The sequence below is a fragment of the Papilio xuthus genome, unplaced genomic scaffold (assembly GCF_000836235.2).
Source record: "Papilio xuthus unplaced genomic scaffold, Pxut_1.1 DF824655.1, whole genome shotgun sequence".
Taxonomy (NCBI): Eukaryota; Metazoa; Arthropoda; class Insecta; order Lepidoptera; family Papilionidae; genus Papilio; species Papilio xuthus.
In genome coordinates, this window is record NW_013533994.1 from 5,771,209 (window position 1) to 5,786,594 (window position 15,386).

Below are 15,386 nucleotides of genomic sequence, written 5' to 3' on the forward strand. Positions count from 1 at the left end.
CGCAGGCGCCACGCTTTTTTTTAGTCGAGGGCCCGACCCGACTCGATACTTGGCTTAATGGAAGACAACGATACGGCGCACAATGGGGACATTTCGTCCACACTGTTAAAAGCTTAATCCATTTGAAAATAAAACAATATAAGTTGCACAATTAGGGAATGGTCAACGTTTTTTTGCAATGGTATTACTTATGCGTCTGCACTGGTATGGGTTCGATGACGTCACACTAGATCACTACTATTAAATTTACACAACTAAATCTTCCAGGTAAATAATAGTCTAGATTATTCTATAGTAGTGAATACAATGTTATAAATAGTCCCGTTGACTTTGTTATGTACATAAAGAAACATATAGTTTCTATTTAAACAATACAGTTATTATAATAACAGTATTGTATTGTAGTATATTTGTGAGTGAGGGTGTAAACAATATTTATCCGTGTATGAGTTCAGACGAACGCAGAATTGTGACAAAGTATCTGATGCATTGTTTTCTAAATGAGTACAGATTTGCTCTAAGCCCTCGCAATAAATTCGACGCCGTGCAATTGCATTAGCTGAAAACTGTAATTGTAGAATACAATGGTTAAGTTACTTACCCTATTTTATTTTTGAAACGCGATCGAATATCACTATGCAAGTAGTTATTATTTAAAAGGTTTCAATATAAAGTCGCGTCTCTAAGAGCCGGCGCCCGCTCGCAGCGGCCGACTCCCGCACCGATTGCGAACTGTCTCCACCACGACTGTAACTACTTACAGTGTTCCACGATCAGTTCACGGCACGCCGTGCACCTCACTTCTCGTATTATATTTTAGCCTTCAAATATTATAATACAGCTATGGAGACGATGCGACGGCTGTTATCTCCGACGACCGTTCGGTGCAATTTATTGTGTCATTTAGTGTCAACTCGAGCTCCGACGTCCGTTGGGAAAAAGCGATCGCGTAAAGACGATGATTGAAGGGAGCTCGATGACACAATCAAACTGATTCTCTTGTGAGGTGCGAGGGCGCGGGGGCGAGGTGCGGGCGGGCTGTTGCTAATACTTCCTTTAAGTAACATCTTTCGGTACAAATTCATATTTAAATTTGCTGTGGGAACTTATCTGACGCGTGAATGAGGCACTAATTTGCGATTTTATTTGAATGGAAGCTGCGGATATTTCTGTTATCGTGCCTTTTCGCGTTTCATTCATTACAATAAAGATAAGTTTATTGACGGCGATACGTTACGGTTATGGTCTATTCTCACTCAGGCGGCCGATGCGATCGATAACGAAATTTGGCCTTCAAACATGTACCAGTAATAATGTTAAGTTATTATCAATTTAGGACAATTTTATGCAACTTTATATAATGATACGTTTAACATTATATACACAATGAGACACAAAAGTTAACTTCGTTGTTCACATATCTCATTTCTGAAGTTATTATAGAAGATACAACTAGTCCGACTTCACAACTATTTAGTTACATCTATTTAGGGTAGGAGTCGCGCCCTCCTCCCCTCAATGTTTATATCCTGCGTACTGAGACAACTACACATGTACTCATCTGACCCGTCTCTCTGATATATGATCTTAGGAGGCAACTAATTTACTTCGTTAACTCAACTAAAATCAAATACATTGTAAGCAAAGTCTTGAAGTAGCTGCCAGTTTAACTTCTATTGTTTCTAATGATAACAATCAGGGTTTGCAGGACGTCGGGTAACGGGGTGGCAGGGGGCAGGGGGTGTGACGTGTGACGTCACACAGTGCCACACAATGCGCTGGCGCCGGCCACAGGTACACGATGTCTATTCCCTGACTGTTCTCTGTACACACATTGTACCTGTCTTACACTCTAACACATTTCTGCGAAATTACGAGCGTTTTAGTATACGAATGGTTGTAACACGAATTGTAAATACACCGAAACTATGAAGAAACCAATAACACAGAATTTGTATTTCTGTAAAAATTTAACTTTAACATTTCTCATAAATTGAGATACAGTTCCTAAGATTTAATTAGTTAGGGCTTAACAGTTAATAACTCATAATAAATAAGTCACCCTTAACTTAGGGTAGGCTCCGAGCCCCTCGGTGGGGACGTATAGTGAGCTGATGATGAATAAATAAGTCAATAGAGATATTATAATCTGTTCATTTTGATAATATTATATTTTTTTTGAGTGGAGATTTGAGCATAAGATACAGATTCAAATGTTGTTGTGGCTGCAACAAACATAACATACATATGTCGTTATGTACTCATCAAGAGTCACACGGCTTTGTGCAGAGCGGCAGTGGCTCAGCTCTCCGCCGTCAGCTCGTAAATCAACAACACAGGTTCTATTCCACGCGCGTTTGCATTTTAAAAGTTTTATTACATTTCGGTGTTAATTTAATCTTCTCTTTACATTTGATGGCTTTTTAAATACTCTGCCTCTAATTATATATGCGAATGGAGTATTACATGCCGGGGTCAACGACCGCTACGTGTATACTGTGTACGCTCGTTATAATCAAGCGTAGTCTTACACTGCCGATATCCTCGCATTAAACATGGTAATGTGTAATACTTCTATTTCTCATTATAATAATTGAGCATTATAATATATAGTAGCTATGGAAACTCACGCTAACATTACGCTACATAATGTTATTATAGTTTTTCACAATTTTATACGAAGCCGAGGCGCTAATAATTGTTGAGACAAAGTTTCCTCGCCGAGTTGTTCTCTTTGATAGCAATTATATAAAAACTCATGAAGGAGTTTTCAAACAGTTTGCACATGTACGAGTAGTACACGGATTGTGACGTAGATGTATGTTTGTCATTTATTGAGGTGATTTGTAAATCAGCTGACTTTGTTGGCAATATATTCGGGAATACTTTGATACATGCGCTTTGCTTTCTTCTACATAGAAGTCCTATATGTAATGTTACATTTTTTTATTATTTTGGTTTACAATTACATAATAAATTAAAAACTAAAGCGACTGATAATTAATTTCTTTTAAGGTTTTTATTATTAAGATATTGCACTGTGTCGTGTAGTTTCTTAATAACTTAAAATAATCACAGATTATTGAGGTTACAAGAAATTGTACAAAAAGATTGCAAGAATTGTAAAGTGGAATGTTAATTATTTCTTTGTGTTAAAGCTTTGTATTTCTACAAATACAAATTTGGTATAATCCTCACGGAATTATATTTAAAACAGAACATTTCAAATGAACTTTGTACTTGTTATTATGGAAGATTAACTTTGGATTTAACGTCAGTTTGTTCGTTTGTCAGTGTATAGCGGAATGTTAATTTAAGTATCACATCAGAAGCGTCAGATACCACTAATTAATGAAGTATCGAAAATTTTAATTTCGGGGTTTGTAAACTACATTTACCACAAAAGAAATTAATATACAGAAAAAAAAGAAAATCGATTACATTATAAACACAACTGATCTTCGACTTTTTTGATCTTAAACTTTGACTTTATATTATATTATAATAACTTATGTTTTTTGACTGTATGTTTTGTGGATAGATAGATTTAGATCAATTAGGTATTATAAATATATAAAGATATTCGTTATTATAAAATTATACAAATTTTATGTATATCAAAATTATTTCATGGTTGCTTCGCTTGCGGATGTTGCTTCTATCCTCTAGTCTGTAGGCCAAAGCCTTGTCTTACAAATGGTTAACCTTCGCTGAATTAAACATCATGTTTAAATATCAATTGGCTCATTATTTATTAAGTCAACTTTAGATACTAACTGTTAGCTTTTTGTGATAAAACGTCATATAAACATTTGATTTTATTTAACATCAACATATACGAAAAATCTTAACTTACCTGATCATCACATCTGTATCATTTTAGGACTTGTTTTTCTTGCATTTACAATAAGCTCGCACGATTCGCGCTTAAACAACTAATACCAAATCCTATATAAATGCGTGTTGCGCAACGTTTAACAATATCGACCGAGGAAGCTTATAGAGCACAATAGAAAATAACACACGAAAACTTACAGAAATTCCTTCCTCGTTGTGATGAGATGAAACAGATATGAAACTGACACTATGTGATGTAGATACGTTATGTATATGTTTGGGACACTGGGGCACAGCACTCTGTCACGACAGTCCGGCGCACGTGTGCACAGTGCGGAGCGCGCGGGCCGACTGGCGGGATGGGCGGCGCTGGGCGGAGCCGCGGCGACGCTGGGCGGGGCGCGTGGCGCCTCGCGACCTCCCCGCACCTTAATTAAAGGTGAGAAGTGCGCGGGGCTGAGTGAGAGCCGCGCCCCCGCCCCCGCCCCCGCACCCCTCATACTTACACTTCATCACTGTACCATCACTTACTATAAGTTGTATAAGAGGCTGTATGCAGCAGCCGCTCGCCGCACTCATTAATGCGCTGCATAATCAGTCGATTACATATCCCCAAATTTAGATATACATTTAAACATCATTATTGATATTTTATTTCATATGTATTGAAAATTTCATTTCAGGTTTTACGTTGTTTTCAACTCTTCCAATAGAGATTTACCCACTCTACCTACTTTTGATTAGATTTCAGTTTTGGTGGTTTAAAGAAAGCTCGAGATGGTATCTTATCAAACAATTATAAATTTAAATCAAACTTCTCTTTAATATGAATATTTCAATATGTTGCAATGTTTACATCAAACAACGCAGAGGCTGTGTCGGGAGATGCGATGCGACATCAAGTGATCTCCAGTCTCCAGGATACGTTTTATATTTTGCCGATATTTATTAACAACTAATTGATTGAAATTTTATATAAAAACATTTTATTTAAACGATAAGATGAGAATGAAAATGTTATATTCTTTAAAGGCTTCAATTAAGAAATGTTTCTAATTCGTATTTGAAATATTCTGATAACAAATCTATTTAATAATAAATTTATTATTTCTGACTTAATAGACACAATGATTGTACTGCAACTTAATATTGACGTTTAAAAAAACTATTTTGTTAATATTTTTACATTACAAAAAATTTTTTAAAGAAAAATATTGACAAAACATCGTCTTAATTCAAAGATGAAAGTATTATAGTCATTCAACAAAAATTAGAAGTAATAACTTCATTCAAGTGAAATTATATTCAGAAGTTGAGAAAACTTACAAAATATTCAAGTACAAAAGTTGAATGATAAAAAATGTTTTATTATGATATCAATTGCTCAAAATGACACGATTATCTAAATTGTAGGAAGCAGCAGAGGATCATAAAATAATACGAGCCGCGGCGCGGACCCTGACCCTCGTAAAATGGACCAGTAAATATGTTTTATAAATATATTAATATGTATATTTTATGATGCTGCAACATACGCATTTATATTTCTGTCTGCTGCAGAACCCGAGTCTGATACTTGTTTATTTTATTCATTTGTTAAACAATGAGATATTGAAAGCAATAATTAATCTAGGATAGTATTATAGAAATTTTAAATGAATGGCATTTAAAAATCTGTTATTATTAATTTAACGACTATTTGGTAAATCTCAAGAGCTGGAAGCTCGCGGCACAAGCGGCCTCTGCCGCAAGGATTCCGATTACGTCCTTTTATACATAATTATATACATATAATACATATAAATACAAATATAACTTTATAGACATTATTGTATCCATGAGCAAATAAGAATCCACGAAAAAAAAAAACTAAAATTTACTTTCTTGACCAGTAATTTTTATTGCCAATAAATTTGAATTACTCCAAAGTTTAAGCGAAACTGATAAAATTTCAATCAATTAGCGAAAAGTACAGGTACTATTATTACTTAAGTAATTTTTAGATTGTAAAAAATATTTTTCATTTTTTTTGTGGATTAAAGTTATGAATGTAGAAAATACTAATCCATTAAAGTTATGTCACATTTACTTAAATATGTATTTCAACATAATCAAATATATATAAATATCTTGACATTAAGTAGTACATATTATAATTTATATAAAACAACAATTTAGAAATGATAAAATCATATCAAAACACAATCATTGAAGATAAAAAATTCTTAGTCATTGCATTACTTTATATCAGAAATCCAAAAAAATATATTTTCTCTAACTTTACCTAAATTAATGCTTTCTCAATGTTAATTAAAATAACTAGAAGAAGTAAATGTTTTCCCACACTTTTAAAAGGATTTGTCTTTCAAGAGGCTTAAGGCAATGTTCCAGAAAACAGTATTAAGAAATATGTTCATACAAAGATAAGTATGCAGTGCGAGCGAGCCGAGCACAATGCAATTCTGTGAAGGTAATTAGTGTGGTTGTGTGTGACGTCACTGCAGCCCTGCCTGCCCACTGCCCACTGCACACTGCCCACTGTCCACTGCACACTGCCCAGCGCTGGGCTCCCACGCCCCGAGGAATGCGGCGCAATCACCAACGCTGATAACATTTTTATAGAATCAAATTAATTTGAAAGTCGCCCAAACGGCTCAGTAATGTAAAAAACAATATTATACATAAAAAAACGTAAAAGTCATCTATTAAGTTAGGCTGCGATGTTAACAAGAATGTTCACTTTTTACTTGTTCAGTGTTTCTTAATAAGCTATAGTATTAATACTTGTACTGTGTACCTTTTTGTTTTATTTAAGTTATTGATAACAGCTTGTCAGTGTGGTGTTGTTAATTCATTTGCATTTCTATATAAAACAAAAATAAATGTTTGAGCAACATCCTCCTCCGACCATCCGACTAAAACCGTGATTTCATAACTATTGTAATTTAACGGAAAATATTACAATAGAATGTCCAATATTTGTGTGATCATCAAAAAAAACATCACGAGATCGCAGAATAAATTACTAACATTAGCGAGGTAATGCGTTTTGTGTAAAAGTGGATTAAAGACATTTTGTTTGTTTAACTTCCACCAATTCTGATAATTAGCTCGGTGAAAAGAGGATTGCAATTCTTTTCAAGTTACTCTGCTTTACTAATTCCTTCCGATATGTATGTTAATACTTGAACATTGCACATCCAATGTTGTAAGCAATAAGCTGTTGATCCATCTATCGATCTTTAGAAAAATAAACTGATTAAGTTATTATATGAATGTCAAACTTCGAACTTGATAACGATAACGTAATGAATAAATATATCTATAATAAATGAAAAGAAATGAATGCGGTCAGCGCAGCTCACAGCAAAACGACTTCACAAATTGTGTGCGTGTCTCACACCCCTGTCATTTCCCTGCTTTCACATTTACCTTGTCAGCAGTGAGAGAGCGGGACAGTAGTATCACGAGCGCTCGGTCGGTGCGAGCAGGACAGCCCGACCACGTTTTGACGTTGACAAATGATAGCGAAGGCTTGATGTGGAGGGATTTCGTGCGGTTGTGGAAAATACGGCGCGGGTACTGAAACTTTTGGAAAGATTTATGTTAGAGGTGCAGTTATAAAGGTACTAGGTACATAATTTCAAAAGGAATGTTTTTTAGTTTACCTAAAATTTAGTGAACACATGTCTAAATAATCAAATTGTATTTCAGAAGATGTTTATACGTATAGTTCAATAAAAATCACGAATATAACTAAAGGTGCAAGTCGACACGATCTGATAGTACACACTACTTACTGGCAGAATAGGATTTTGATCTGAAAGTTATCATTGTTAACTTGACACTGAATCACTTGCTAAGTAGTCGAGCAAAAACAGCTGAGAAACTAAACTATACAATTAATAAAATTGGACTGTCTGTATGAAACATCTAAAAAAATCATTTTTTTCAAAATATTTGTTTGTCTGTATATCTGCAAATCTGATTTTGTTCCGGGTAATCTCTGAACTACGGCTGAACTGATTTTACTAGAAGGTAACTTGCGTATGTGGAGTAACATACGTTTCTTTTTATTCTGCATAGACGATGTCGCGGCTTGACTTTAATATCATGGTTCTGTTTACAGAAGCTAAAGGAAGAAACTGAAACAGGTAGACACGCGGTTAACTCAAAACAAATAAATACTTATACTGTTACATTGTTTTTTCTAAACGTAAGTTCACTTAACAATAACAAAAAAATTGCAAAAGTAGGACATTAAGATAACTATTTAACTTTCTACATTTTTTGTCGGCTATCGTTTTCAAGTGGCTGTAAACATTTAGCTAACCGTTCACATTGTGAGAGTAGACGGGAGAGGTTTTGTCAACAATAGAGTTTAGTATCGATGTCTTAACCCGTATTATTGTCGGAATGAGGACTTTGTCTCCATTATGTGCTGACCAGGGAACTGCAGGTGGAGACTTTGAATAACTGTACCACGTAACAAAGTCAAACCGAAATTAATTAAACAGAGCAACGTCAAATTCCTCTGAAGGCAGCCATTACGACATTTGACTTTTTTATTTATTTTGTGAAATAAAGTAAGCAAATATTACATAGTTTTTCAAAGCAATGTTCTACAGAAATATTTTGGAGTTTATGAGTTTTAGCGTAATCACTAATTTGTCTAGATTAAAGGGTTTGCATTGCAACACAGGCTAGACGAGAGAGTTACGGCGACGACAGACGGCGGCGATGGCGGTCATTTCGGATTCACTAAAACAGAACAATGACCTCTCGCGATAATGAGCTTAGCGATTACCCCGACATTGTTGTGACGACAGACACAGCGCAGCTCACCAACGCTCGCACGGGGATTACTGCCTTCCGCGAAGTGCTCAACTTACCCCAACACAAATGCTAACCAATACGGGGAAAACTTTAAATATGTTACTACTTATCTATACAGGTCTTACTTATGTTAAAGTTTAAGACGAATTGTTAAAGTTCAAACAGTTTTCTGTTACTTTGCTATAAAGTTACATGAACAATACAATAAATGAGTAATATATTTATTGAAATTCGGCATTCGTTTAAAAGTTGTCCTGCTGCTGTCTCTGTCTCCTTGATGTGCTCCTGGTGTACTCGTGCAGAACAAAACACGTTTGAAACAATAACATTTTTATTATAATTAAACATTTAAGTATTTATAGTTGTTGTAATTAATGAGCAAAATTCATGAAACGGAACGTCGATGTTAAAGACGTGCGTAAGAAAACATTAAATGCAAGTTTTAGTTTTCTGCGAGTGTTTTAGATGTTTAAAGTACAGATACAATCTTACTTCTTACTAATATATTATAAATGCGAATGTTTAGATGGATGGATGAATATTTGAAAGTATCTCTAGAACGGCAGAACGGATCTCCTTAAAATTTGGAATAGATGGAATACATATACATAGTCTGAAAGAACACATAGGCACTCTGCGCGGATGGAGTCGCGGACATTAGCTAGTATCTAACGGTTAAAAGTACATAGAAAATGTATTAGCACAATCTCATAAGATCATCAATTTAGTTAGCTATGAATATGTTTAAAGAAGCAATGATGGATTCAGTTGTCACGCCTCGTTAGCGCTTAATCGAGTTTTCTAAAAAAAATGTATGATTATGTTTGTACGATGTCTAACGCTATAATGTATTCGTTTTGTTGCGAATAATGGATTTGCAGATAGGCATATGTTTATGTGTTCGTGGTGGGCGGTCTCGTCGCGCGAACAAATGTGTCTCTCTACCATGGAGTGAGGCAGCTGGAGAGTACCAGGCCAGCATAGCTCCTAAGCTATTTAAGTCTCAAAATATTTGCGAGAAAGTTATTTCGTTAAGAAATATGTTTCCATTAAGTTTTCACCAAATTTTAGAATGGTGTAATTTATCATTTTATGGATGTGTACGTTATGGTAGTTTTTAGTCTTGTAAAATATTTTAAACAATTATTCATTTTGTTTTTCGCATGTTATGTAATTTATTATACTGTAGGTATACAATTACAAAAAGCACTTAAAATAGTGTGTAGTCTTGTAGTAGTGCCGCATATGAGAGGAAGTTGATATTTTACTGCTAAGAAGACCTCCGAAGATTTAATACACTTGTACACGGAGATAGTGTTCTTATTAAACATTTATAAGTAACTACTTAATATTTGATTTGCAACTTTCTTTTATTTAGTGAGTCCTTAGACTGCGGCCGCTCTTCATAAGTAAGTGGTAGCCGAGATGCATTATTAAAAGAAAAATCTATAAGTCCTAACTTCTTATCTGCTGAACACAATTGATTAAAGCTGCAACGTCGAAAAATGAAATTTAAATTTAATTCGCCGAGTTGAGACCACAAGGCACAGAAATAATAAAAACCTATTATTTTTGAAAAATTGGTAGGTATTTAATGAATAAAATTATAAAAATGGTTGGTGGTGGCGCGAGCAGTTGCCCCGCCCCCTGGCGGCGGAGTGAGGCGCCCCCGGCGACCCCTCGCCGCGCCACCTGCAGCCTGATGAACCATTACTATATTTCATTCGCGTAAAACTTTAATTAAACAATCCACCCGCTATTCGTATAAAAGTCCTGCCTTTATTAAGGTAAATAATGTGACATTTGGCGGCCGAAGATTTATCACTGCATTATCCCGGCGCGCCTCGCGCTGTATTCGCTTTAAATTGCCGCTTATTTATAAGGAGGACAGAACGAACACACAACAAACAACTCAACAGTTGGTCACTAATTGATTCTAGAGTTAAGTGCTCGAGCTGACTGTAGTACCAGTTGTAGCTCAGGACCACAACTGCGGCCGCGGCCCTTTCGACCATCGCCTTCATCTAAATACACATGTCATGAATACAAAGCACTTTGTTGCTAATCTTACCTTCATTTATTATAGTTAACATCTGCACATTGACCAGCGCACTTGACAAAATATTACAGTTATTTGGTAGAGAAATAAGACGAGGTATTTAAAGTTTCAGAGATGTATATTATAGTCAGAATAGCTTTCTAGTGCTTTATTAAGGGGTATTTAGAGTTTATAAAATTAGTTACGTGACTCGTGTACGCCGATACTGACTATCAAGATACCTCCATCGTTTCTTTCTCACGTAGTACCTAATTATTTAGTGAAATTGCTACCAAGACAGGAGTTGTCAACCTGAATCTCGAGCTTGGCTACTCCTGTATTAAGATAACGTTATTCCTCAAGTACAAAAGCCCATTGATTGATGTGTTGATAAAGAAATTTGATTATTCCTACCGTATGCTTATAATGTTAGAGAGTTGCAAAAGCTAGAAGAGAGCTAAGTATGAAAAAAAATCATTATTCATGTCATATGATTGTCATTAATTCTTTCGAGAGACACGCAGGTAACCCGGCGGCGCGGGGAACGTGTAAGTAGGCAATAACGAGCGCGTCTTACACTGCGTTAATGTTGTGACGTAGGGAATTTAGTCGCGTTATCTTGTCCATCGATAAGCGTCGTGTCGCGCGCTGATAACATCAGACCTGCCGCCGCCTCCGCCGCATCTGCATAGCGCCCTCACCTCCTCACCTCCCCTTAAAACATCATAACTTTTGTATATATTATTGTTCACATTAGGTGTAAGGTTCAATAAGCAAAGTATATGAACAAAGGTATATCTATAACCCGCACTTGTCCAGCGTGGTTGACTATGGCCTAATCACCCTTAACTTAGGGTAGGCTCCGAGCCTCTCGGTGGGGACATATAGTGAGCTGATGATGATGATGATGATATCTATAAACACGCAAAAAAATCTGACAAAGTAGAAATTAAAATTTGATAAAAGTAAATGCTAAGAGGTGCTAGCTAATCCAGTGCAAGTCAACGTGACCGCATCATTGCGTCGCATCCACTATGTGAAATGGAGCAGCTTTTGCTATTAAGCTTTTCATCTAAAAAACAATGCTGGCAATATCTTTGAAGACTTTTAAGTGGTTGTGGGAAGAATTTTTTCGTAGCGCTTCTTATTTTTTGTATGTTACCTCGTAAATGTGACATTAATGGGAATTAGGGGTGTAAGGGGCGCGGGGCGAGGGGCGCGGGGTGGGCCAGGCGGCGAGGCATGTCTAGTGTCCTGCGACATCGTTGAACCACGGACTCATTACTACAAAGTGACAGAGCAATTTGCTCTTCACTACTATCATGCAAACATTAACCTTATTTCCAGAGTGATAAAGTCTATGAAAGTTGGTGTCAAGTGTGGGATCGTAAAGCTGTTAGTGGATTTATTAGTAGACTAATTAGGGTTTTTCTATACACATATAAAAGTATTCCGTTCATTGTATTCTTGTTCAAATGTTGTTACTACATATAATTAAGCGTTTTACTATTTTACAATCTTACAAACATTTTGTACTTACTTTTTGCAATATAAGTTCGTGCATTTTATTTAACTTAAGCACTACTAATAACATTAAACTTTGTTTATAGTCTGTCAGTCACATCGCAATAAACTCTAAATTGTTCTACCAATTTTCATAAGTTGCGTAACACGTTAAGAAGGTTTGGGTTTTCTTTGAATTAAATTAAATATATACCCATTTATATAAATACTTATTTAATAAATTATATTTTAAACGTACTAAGTCGATTTTTTATAACATTTTTGTTCAATTCAAGCCAGGCGTGGTTACTGACGCGTTTAGTCTGTTGTGTCTTGTATAAGCAGAATAACTATGACTTTCTTTGACTACCAATTCGACTGCTTCATAAGTCGAACCTTAATAACTTTCGACATCGAGAACTGTAGGTTTCCGAGACCAAAATTTGCGTTTAAAATGTATTGTTATTTCTGTTTCGTCAAAGATAATGACAAAGATGTCGATATGTTTTATACAGATGTTTTATTCTCAGAAACCTACGGTTCGTTTAACAGAACATGACTACTCTCGTTTGGCAACGGCGCAGTTGTTATTCGTGTGATCACAGTCTATTAGCTCATAAAATTACTGTTAACTAGGGGTAGAAGTCAGGGCGGAGGCCATGATGCATTAGCGAGGGGTCAGGCGAGAGGGGGACAGGCCAGCCTAACGTTTCCGCACCACGCGACACGCGCGCCCTCTCTCTCTCTCGCACCCTCCAATTTCGAAGTAGGAAGTTCCATTATTAAATATAATATATGGTTAATTGTGCGGCAATTGTATTGTAATGCGCCCAGGGCCCGCCCTGGTCCCGACGTAATTGTATAATTTACACTCCTGGGTTTCCCCAAAATTATTTGTGACCTTCCATGTTTGCTCAGACATACTCGTATTATAATGTATGTATTTACTTTATATATTGAAAGTTTACTTGAAAACAACAGATGTAACATGCCAACTACGGTATTTTGAAGTTGTAAATTCTATACTGAGTACTTTCGAGCTCCGACTACGCCATTCCCATGCCAGTTGCCAATGCAAAACAACAAAAACAAACATATATTCTACGTATAGATAAAGACGATGTTTGAATGACGCCGCAAAAAGTTATTGGTAAATAAACCTTATTAAAAGTTCCTGAAACAATAAACAGATACATCATACATAATCACATATGTACGAGCGTTGTTTATTGTATGTACTATCTGCTATATACTGTATACTTTATTATAATGTACTGTGTAGTTAAAAGCTTCTGTATACTGTAGGAACTTTCAAGATAACATGGTAGTTATGCGATCTGAATGTGATATGCTGCTGCCTGTGAATGCCTTCCCAAAGGTCAGCATCATTAACTGACGCTGCTGCAACTTCAAGAGATGAATATCCCTTTTTACATTCGAAGATAACCTTTAATTATAAATGAAATGCAACATACAATGTAAGAAATTGTCAACTTGCATATGTTTGCTGAACATATATGTAGCCTTCATATGTTATACAAACATTTCACTTCATAGTCATACAATGTGGACTATCGGTCACAACTTAACATCGATTCAGTAAACTCGCGAACTGTGCTGATGGCATGTTCATAACTAATATGTCATGAAAATCCTTTAAAAACAGATGATGCTATTCAAATGGTTCTCATATTATGACCCTTCCTCACAGAGATTTCTTCTCCATCGATCGACATCCTTTGGCAGGTTGTACCAGGGCGTGTGGCTACTGCCGACATGTAGCAGTGGATCTTCGCTGTGTGCACCATTCGGTCTTATTTAAGCAGGAATGTTGAGGTCTTTGAAATCTCTTTACTAACTCAAATAATAAGTACAGCTAATTATACATTAAAATATAATAAGAAACAGTAAAGCAGCAGCCAACGTACGCCAAGGACATGAGATCGCCACTGCCTGCCACATACACGCTTATATCTAGCTTTTAAAGACAAATTAAACTAGACAATAAATTATAATAACGAGCAACTAATGTATCAATATTACAGTTACATAATCGTAACATTAATTAGCAATACCTGGAGGCTGTGCAGTCGCGAGGGAAAGCTTTCTGCGCGCAGTTGTTTGTGATAAGTGCTTTATCTGCTAGAGATAACGCACACACACATAGCTACGTCACTAGTTTTTCTGTGCTCCAATAGTTTTATATTCCTTTTGATACCTTGACAATTATTGTAATCATGATTTACTACGTGCGAGTACATATCACATTAAAAAAAATAAAAATAAAACTTAGAAAGTACTTAATTTATCAAAGAACTATTTTTATGTTCGGCACAAAATTGACAATGTTCTTATACTCGTTACAAAAAAATGGAGAAAACCGTAGCATTTCCCCCTCACCTCTATATTTGACAAGTAAGTAACATAAGTGTCGATGCGGGCAGTAACTCTGCGGCCGACTACCGGCATATTATATTGCATCATCACTGTTAGTTAATTGATTTCATTGCTATTGAATACTTATCTCTCATTGTAATTGTTATAGTCGGGCGCGCAGCAGCTTTGCTGCCTGAGGTATGCACCTACTATCCACTACCTACTAGCCATAGCTATTGCTTCACGTAAGTTGTGTGCGCGCACCGCAGCGAGCAATTAAATAGCGGCCAGTGTCTGTTGTCCGCCGCGCCCGCCGCGCCCGCCGCGCCCGCCGCGCCCTCTGCCTGACGAAAGCGTATTAACTAATGTAATTATCATCATTCATGTTATCTCGCTTTTAATGATACCTGTAAGGGGGCGAGCTTGTCAGATAGTCGTGTATCACAGTCAGTGGGTCGCGTGCGCTGTTGCACTCCTCCACCGACCAACACAACACAACACAACACAACACAACAAATCATGGACTGTGTGAAATTGCACTTTAGCAATAGCTGGATAGCCCTGGCTGCTGGCTAACATTCATGCGGTGCATACGGTCTGTCATCATTAAAAATGGTTACCATTAAAGTATTATGGTTTACAGAACTAAGATTTTTTTTGTTTTCTCGGGGTATCACACGCTATCATACTTCAGTGCCTTAAATTTAAGCACTGACGGTATTTGTTTATTTTTTATTTATATATTTTCATGGTAGACTTACAGCTAGAAAGTGACAATAATAGCCACAAGATAGTT

General features: G+C 36.2%; 1 protein-coding gene across 1 annotated transcript in view; it reads right to left on the reverse strand.

The window, feature by feature from the left end:
• The window catches only part of LOC106127654 (transcription factor GATA-5), a 41,013-nt gene extending 36,837 nt beyond the window's left edge, over positions 1-4,176 (reverse strand). The window contains exon 1 of the mRNA XM_013325822.1: positions 4,036-4,176. The gene's annotated coding sequence lies outside the window, so the exon portion shown is untranslated. The remainder of the gene's footprint in view (positions 1-4,035) is intronic.
• Positions 4,177-15,386: the final 11,210 nt, after the last annotated feature.